The sequence below is a fragment of the Amblyraja radiata genome, unplaced genomic scaffold (genome assembly GCF_010909765.2).
Source record: "Amblyraja radiata isolate CabotCenter1 unplaced genomic scaffold, sAmbRad1.1.pri S129, whole genome shotgun sequence".
In the NCBI taxonomy this organism is placed as follows: domain Eukaryota; kingdom Metazoa; phylum Chordata; class Chondrichthyes; order Rajiformes; family Rajidae; genus Amblyraja; species Amblyraja radiata.
The window spans coordinates 42,017-49,515 of record NW_022630115.1 but is presented as its reverse complement, the minus strand read 5'-3'; positions in this window follow the sequence as shown (position 1 = coordinate 49,515).

Below are 7,499 nucleotides of genomic sequence, written 5' to 3'. Positions count from 1 at the left end.
TTATAGGTTCACGAGAATGATCACTGGGATGGCGGGACTGTCATATGAGGAAAGATTGAAAAGACTATGCTTGTATTCACTGGAGTTTGGAAGGATGAAAGGGGTTCTTATAGAAAGGTATAACATTATAAAAATGACTGGATTAGCCCGATGCAGAAAAAATGTTCCCAATGTTGGCCGAGTCCAGAACCGGGGTCCACAGTCTTGGAATAATGGGGAGGCAATTTAAGACTGGTGAGAAAAAACTTTTTTAACCCAGAGTTGGGAATTTGTGTAATTCCCTGCCACAGCGGGCAGTGGAGGCACAAATCACGGATGGATTTAAGGAGAGTGTTAGATAGAGGTCTAGGGGCTAGTGGTTGGAGTCAAGGGATATGGGGAGAAGGCGAGGCACGGGTTACTTTGATGGGGACAATCAGCATGTCACAATGATGGCGGTGTGTGGGCTTGAAGGGACGAATGGCTCATCCGCCCTAGTTTCTATGTTTACACAAACACCCTCTCTCTGTCCCTCCTCTCACACGCACACACACACTCCGCTCCTCTTGTCTCTCTCACCACACCCGCTCGCTCGCACACACAAACCTTTCGCGCACACACACACCCCGCTCTCGCACACACACACGCCCCTCGCGCACACACACCACGCCCGCCTCACACACACACGCCCGCTCCACCACACACTCCCTCTCGCACCACACCACTCCTCCCACCACACACACACGCCCGCTCGCCACACACACACCCCCTCGCTCTCACACACACACCCCCCCCCACACACACACACTCCCTCTCTCTCACACACACACTCACTCTCTCTCACACACACACTCCCTCTCTCTCACACACACTCCCTTTCTCACACACACACACTCCCTCTCTCTCACACACACACTCCCTCTCTCTCACACACACTCCCTCTCTCTCACACACACACTCCCTCTCTTGCTGTCTCACACACAGCCTCTCTCTTGCTCTCGCGGACAATGGAGATTTTCTGAAAAACAGAAAACAGTCAAATTTAAAAGATAATTTTCCCAGCAGAATAAATTCTGGGAATCTCTTAGAAGCTTGGTTTATACTAATCACTGAAACAACGTATTAACATAGAGATGTATTGTCTGGGCACAGCACCATATTAGATATCTGTCTGAACTGCCTGTCCCAGCTAAGGACAAGGTAGTGGCTTTCATCTTACAAGCTTGTTTTAGTTCACAGACGGATGCCCATTCTGGAACCAAGATGGAAGTCATTTGAAAACAAAATTGAGTTTGTTGTCCTTCCGGAATGGGCAGCTGTTCTGAAGCTGTGCCAAGATTTGAGTAAAAGGCCGAAATTGCAAATATATGGGTCCAGCCTCCCTTGTCTCCCTTAGGCTACGGATCTTTCACTCAGATTTAGAAGGTGTTTTTTATTAATAAGAAAATGTATAATTACTCTAACTTTCCTTTGTTCTTTGAGTGGAGCCCGAGAAGCACTGAGCAACGTGTGTTATTTGTAGATCTCCCCAGCCACTCCCGTCTGGCAAATTGATTAAAAGATTACTTTGGTTTACCTTTAACAAGTTTGTTGCTGTCTGCTTTCTTTAAGAGACGAACGTTGACTACTGTGCTCTTTGGAATACTTCAGAATTCATGTTGTACTATCAATAATGAAAGAAAATGCCAACCATCTCCAGAAAGTATAAGAAATTATTCACACCTCCAAGCATATCTGTAGCCGTAGGGCAGTCGCACACCTCCCCACTACTTCAAAGATAGTTCCTGTACTTGGCGATATCATTTGGTGATTGGCGGCTGAAATGCGGCGGCGGGGCTACAGACAGGCCGGCACCCGGGTGATTCACCCCATGTGTGGGTGGGGGGAGTGAATCACTCCGCTGTGTGGGTCGGGGTGTGGGTGAATCACCCTGGTAGGGGGGTCCTGGTGCTGGTGCAGCGCGGTCAGTGACTGGGTGGGCAGAGGGACCAGACTGTCCCCAACTCTGCAGCACCTGACTGGTATGTTGCTGGATTTATGGCCCCTTGTGTCCGTTGCCCGGAGTCGCGGCCCCGCTCCTCCCTGCCCCGTGTGTGTGTGTGCGCTGCCGACCCACAGCCCGTGACAGTGCGGTGGGAGCCAGCTTGGGGGAGTAAAGGGAATGGGAGGTAGTCAGCTTCGGGGATTACCGAATGGGAGGTACTCGCCTATAGGGGTACCGGATGGGATGTAGCCAGCTTGGGGGATAACGTATGGAGGTGGGCAGTCTGGGGGGCATGAGAGATGGGAGGTCGCCTGCTTGGGGGAGTAATGCCCCTGTCCCACTTAGGAAACCTGAATGGAAACCGCCCTCTCTAAAGGACTTAGGGTGCTCTGTGGTAGTCGTTTACCTTCCTCTTCACCGCACAGACAGCGCTCCTCCGCTCTCCATGGCCCCCACCTTCGTGATGTGTTTGTGTGTGTGATCTGTAGATGCAGCTCACGCTTTGGTCGATCCAGCTCGAGGCGTTCCAGGCGAGTGACCAAAACCTCCGGCGACCTCATGGAAACTTTGGGTCGCGGGCAAGGTCACCAGAGGTTTCCGTTCAGGTTTCTTAAGTGCGGCATTTGGAGAATCAGAGGTCGCCAGCTTGGGGGAGTAAGGGGAATGGGAGGTGGGCAGCTTGGGGGAGTAAGGTGAATCAGTGGTCGCCAACTTGGGAGAGTAAAGGATGGGAGTTAGGAAGCTTGGGGGAGTAAGTTTGTTACTCTGCAGATCGACCGGGAGGTGTTGACGCTCCCGTTCACACGCAGCCGCCAGAACAAACAGTGTACATACGGTGATGACAAACGCAATCAATGCAATATCCAGTGCAAAAAAGTGCAAGATTGTGTTGCAAAATGCCCGGGGTAGCACGGACGAGAGGGGCGGAATGGCCCTTCCCCGGGCAGAGCGACCACCGACACTGTCCGTGTGGAGTTTGCTCGCTTCCCTCTCCGTGGTGAACCGAATGCAGTTCGGGGCAGAGGAGGTGAGCTCAGCCTTCCGAGCCTCAGTCGAACCTCATCCTTCCTCCCGCGCATCCTAGCCCCGACAGGCCAGTGCCGCCACCTTCCTCCCCGGACAAGAACTGAGGGGAAACTCAGACGAAACATCTTCCAACCGCAGTCACACACAGTGGGTGGAACACAGCGCAGACCGCACGCAGCAGATCCATTGTAACGTCATCAGCAAGACCATCTCGTTTATTTACAAAGTTTTATCGGAATTGTGAACATTTTCATCAATAACTCGAGAACTAAAGCATGAATTATTCAGATAAGGCTGTTTTGGTCTCACGAAGAAAATCTCTGCCGGAATACGTAATTTTTTTACCGATAGCACATCGTTTTTTCGATTAGATGTGATTACACACAAACATGACACACAAAAACAAATACATATCCAAGATTAGAGTTTGATAATTATAGAGGAAAGCTTATCAAGTTCGTTGGAATTTATTGTCACATGTATCAATTAAGGTACTGTAGCGAGTTGAGACGAGAGTTGGTTTCAAACAGGTTTATTAACGTAAACGGTGAAATCAACGGGATTTCAACAATGACCAACTGAATGGGTCTGACCACAGCGGTGGTGGAAACTAGACTGGGAGGGCATCGTCCAGAAAACGCGCGAACACAAACCTCTTCCCACAGTCACATGGCCGAGGTAGCAGGTGCGCTACCGTACAATGATATTTGAGTTACCATACAGCCATACTGAGTAAAAAGCAACAAGGCACAGCCACCTAAAAGAACATTTAACATAAACATCCATCACAGCGGAATCCACATTCCTCACTGTGATGGAAGGTAATAAAGTTCAATCATCTTCCCTGTTTGTACACACGTGGTCGGGGCTGGTGAACCCGCCACAGTCGCAACTCACTGCCGACACACTACATAAAAGTCCCTTTAAACTTGCATGATCCAAATACATCCTCATGCAGAAGGCCTATGTTTGGACAGCTATCCAGCCAGAAGACTCGAAAGCATTGCGGGAGTTTGCGATATTTCTTAGAAGTATGATAGAAATGGCTACCTTCTTAGACGACTTGCAAGATATGAATGTTGTTAGCAATCTGAAAATTATTACTCTAAAACTGACTTAAGGGCCTGTCTCACTGTACGAGGTAATTCAAGAGCACTCCCGAGTTTAAAAAAATATCAAACTCATGGTAAGTACAGTAGAATGTACGTAGCAGGTACGTCGGATTTCGGGACGTCTCTTAGCGGCTCGTAACACTAACGGCAGGTACTCGGGAAACACGGTAAGCTCGTGAAGATTTTTCAACGTTGAAAAATGTCCACGAGAGCCCCGACTACCTACGAGCGGCTATTACCGTAATTCTCCGAGTTCGAATCAAGAGAAACTCAGGAGAACTCTTGAATTACCTCGTACAGTGGGATAGGCCCTTTAGAGAAATGTGGAGGGATAAAGCTAGTCTGCTAGAGGAAAATGAGAATGGAGAGGCCATGCTTCCTGATCTGGGAAACTTCATAGAAAAGGAAGTACGGTTCATGTCAAATTTACGCTATGGGAGTATTCAAGATCCTAAACCAATCGCAACTGTCAAAGGTTCTACCTTTACTAAAACAAAAGGAAGATCAAGACCTAAGGGAAGTAGTTTTGATTCCGCTGTAAATACCTGCAGAAACGAGAGGCCAAAAGGAAGAAGATACATCTACTGTTAAGCCAAGATGGTTCTGCTTGTCATCCAGCAAGAAGAAGACAGAGGAATGACAAAGAGATGGCCCACGAGGGAAGGGAAGGGGGGCTGTCGATGACTGGTCAGCTCGCACCTTGCATCCCATCCCAAGAATGGACACCGCATTCTTGACAGGGCCAAGGAGAGCTTGTAATAGGGACACTTCTCCATCCGTTTCCCACCACGGATGGCTGACCTGCTGAGTTCTACCGGCACTTTGGAGGGGAATGGACAAGTGACGTGTCGGGTCTGGACCCTTCTTTGGACTGATGGAGTCGGGGGAGAAAGCTGGAAAAAAGAGATGGGGTTGGGACAGACTCCAGGACTTGATTGGGAGGGGGCAGTCTACTTAATTTGGAGAATTCAATGTTTGTGTCATTGGGCTGTAAGCTATGTGGTGCTGTTCCTCCAGTTTGCGTGTCACCTCACTCTGGCAATGGAGGAGGCCCAGGACATAAAGATCTTGTCTTGGAGGACCGAGCGCACGTGTAGGCTGCAATGCACGCCTAGTCCAGATACATTAGACATTAGACAAGAGACAATAAGTGCAGGAGTAGGCCATTCGAGCCAGCACCGCCATTCAATGTGATCATGGCTGATCATCCCCAATCAGTACCCCATTCCTGCATTATCCACATATCCCCTGACTCCGCTATCTTTAAGAGCCCTATATAGCTCTCTCTTGAAGGTAACCAGAGAACCGACCTCCACCTAAGGCTGAAAATTCCGCAGACTCACAACTTTCCGAGTGAAAACATTTGTTTTTTCATCTCCGTTCAAAATGGCTTATCCCTTATTCTTAAACTGTGGGCCCTGTTTCTGGACTCCCCCCGACATTGGGAACATGTTTGCTGCCTCTAGCATGTCCAAACCCTTAATAATCTTATATGTTTCAATAAGAAACCCTCTCATCCTTCTAAACTCAAGAGTATACAAGCCGCTCCATTGTCTCAGCATATGACAATCCCGCCATCCCGCGAATTAACCTACGCTGCACTCCCTCAATAGCAAGAATGTCCTTCCTCAAATTAGGGGACCAAAACTGCACACAATACTCCAGGAGTGGTCTCACTAGGGCCCTGTACAACTGCAGAAGGACCTATTTGCTCCAATACTCAAATCCTCTTGTTATGAAGGCCATTAGCCATTCACTTTCTTCACAGCCTGCTGTACCTGCATGCTTACTTTAATTGACTGATGAACAAGGACCCCCAGATCCCGTAGTACTTCCCCTTTTCCCAACTTGACACCATTTAGATAACAATCTGCCTTCCTGTTTCCGCTACAAAAGTGGATAACCTCACATTTATCCACATTAAACTGCATCTGCCCACTCGCCCAACCTGTCCAAGTCACCCTGCATTCCCATAGCATCCTCCTCATAGTTCACACTGCCACCCAGCTTTGTGTCATCTACAAATTTGCTAATGTTACTTTGAATCCCTTCATCTAAATCATTGATGTATATTGTAGATAGCTGCGGTCCCAGCACCGAGCCTAATCACTACCTGCCATTCTGAAAGGGACCCGTTAATACCTACGTTTTGTTTCCTGTCTGCCAACCAATTTTCTATCCATGTCAGCATTCTACCCCCACTAACTTGTACCCTAAATTTGCTCATGAATCTCCTATGTTGGACCTTATCAAATGCTTTCTGAAAGTCCAGGTACACTACATCCACTGGTTCTCCCTTGTCCATTTTCCTAGTTACATCCTCAAGAAATTCCAGAAGATTAGTCAAGCATGATTTCCCCTTTGTAAATAAGTGACTCCAGCATCTTCCCCACCATCGATGTCAGGCTAATCCAGGGGTAGGGAACCTGCGGCCTTAAGGCCACATGCGGCCTTCTAGGCCATTAAGTGCGGCCTTTTGAATGAATACAAATTTGTAGAACAAATCCTTTTATTTTTATTAATATGTTTTTGTTCGTCTTTTACTATTTTTATTTTAATCTTTAAATGAACGTATTTAAAACACCAAAGGGTAAAAGAAGATTCAACAAAATTAGCATTTTTTAGCATTCAAATTAGCATTTCAACTTCACCCAGTTGTTGTCTCCAAGGCTGCTATAGAACTACAGATGGAATTGATTGAGCTCTCAGAAGATGACATTTTAAAGTCCTTATTGGACGCTGAAAGACCCGATAGAAATATGGAAAATAAAATAGAATACCTACATCTTCGGCACATGCACGAAAAATGCTTTCTTGCTTTTCAACCACTGCAAATCTACGTTCTTCTATCTAACCCAAATCAAGATGCCCTTAAGTTCACAAATGACGGATACCCATCTAGATCAGCTGAAACTGCGTAACTCCATGTTACAACCAAATATTCAAATGCTTTCCCACAAAAAGCAGTCGCAACAAAGTCATTGAAAGGTTAATTAACTTTAGAAATAACAATTTTTTTCATTTTCTTGAAGTTAGTACACAGTAGTTAGATTTTTACAAAATAAATACATTTTGAACTACATCTAATTGAAGTTTCATGGATGTGGCCTTATTAGATTACAGCTAACAATGCAACATTCAGACTTCCGGTGGCGCCATGGAGGCTTGAGTCCAGCGCCAACTAGCTCCGTGCCGAAGAAATTTAAAACGGGAGAAAATCGGGTCTTACCTGCAGCGATCGCGATCTGAACGGCTGCCTGCGTGACGTCATCAGGCGCGCGACTTTAAGGTATGTCGTCGGTACAACATACCCCCCCCCCCCGTGGGACACAAAAAAAAGCCGGTAAAGGGAGACAGCAGAAGGAAGAGGAAGGCCCTACAGAGGCCTCGACCTCAGT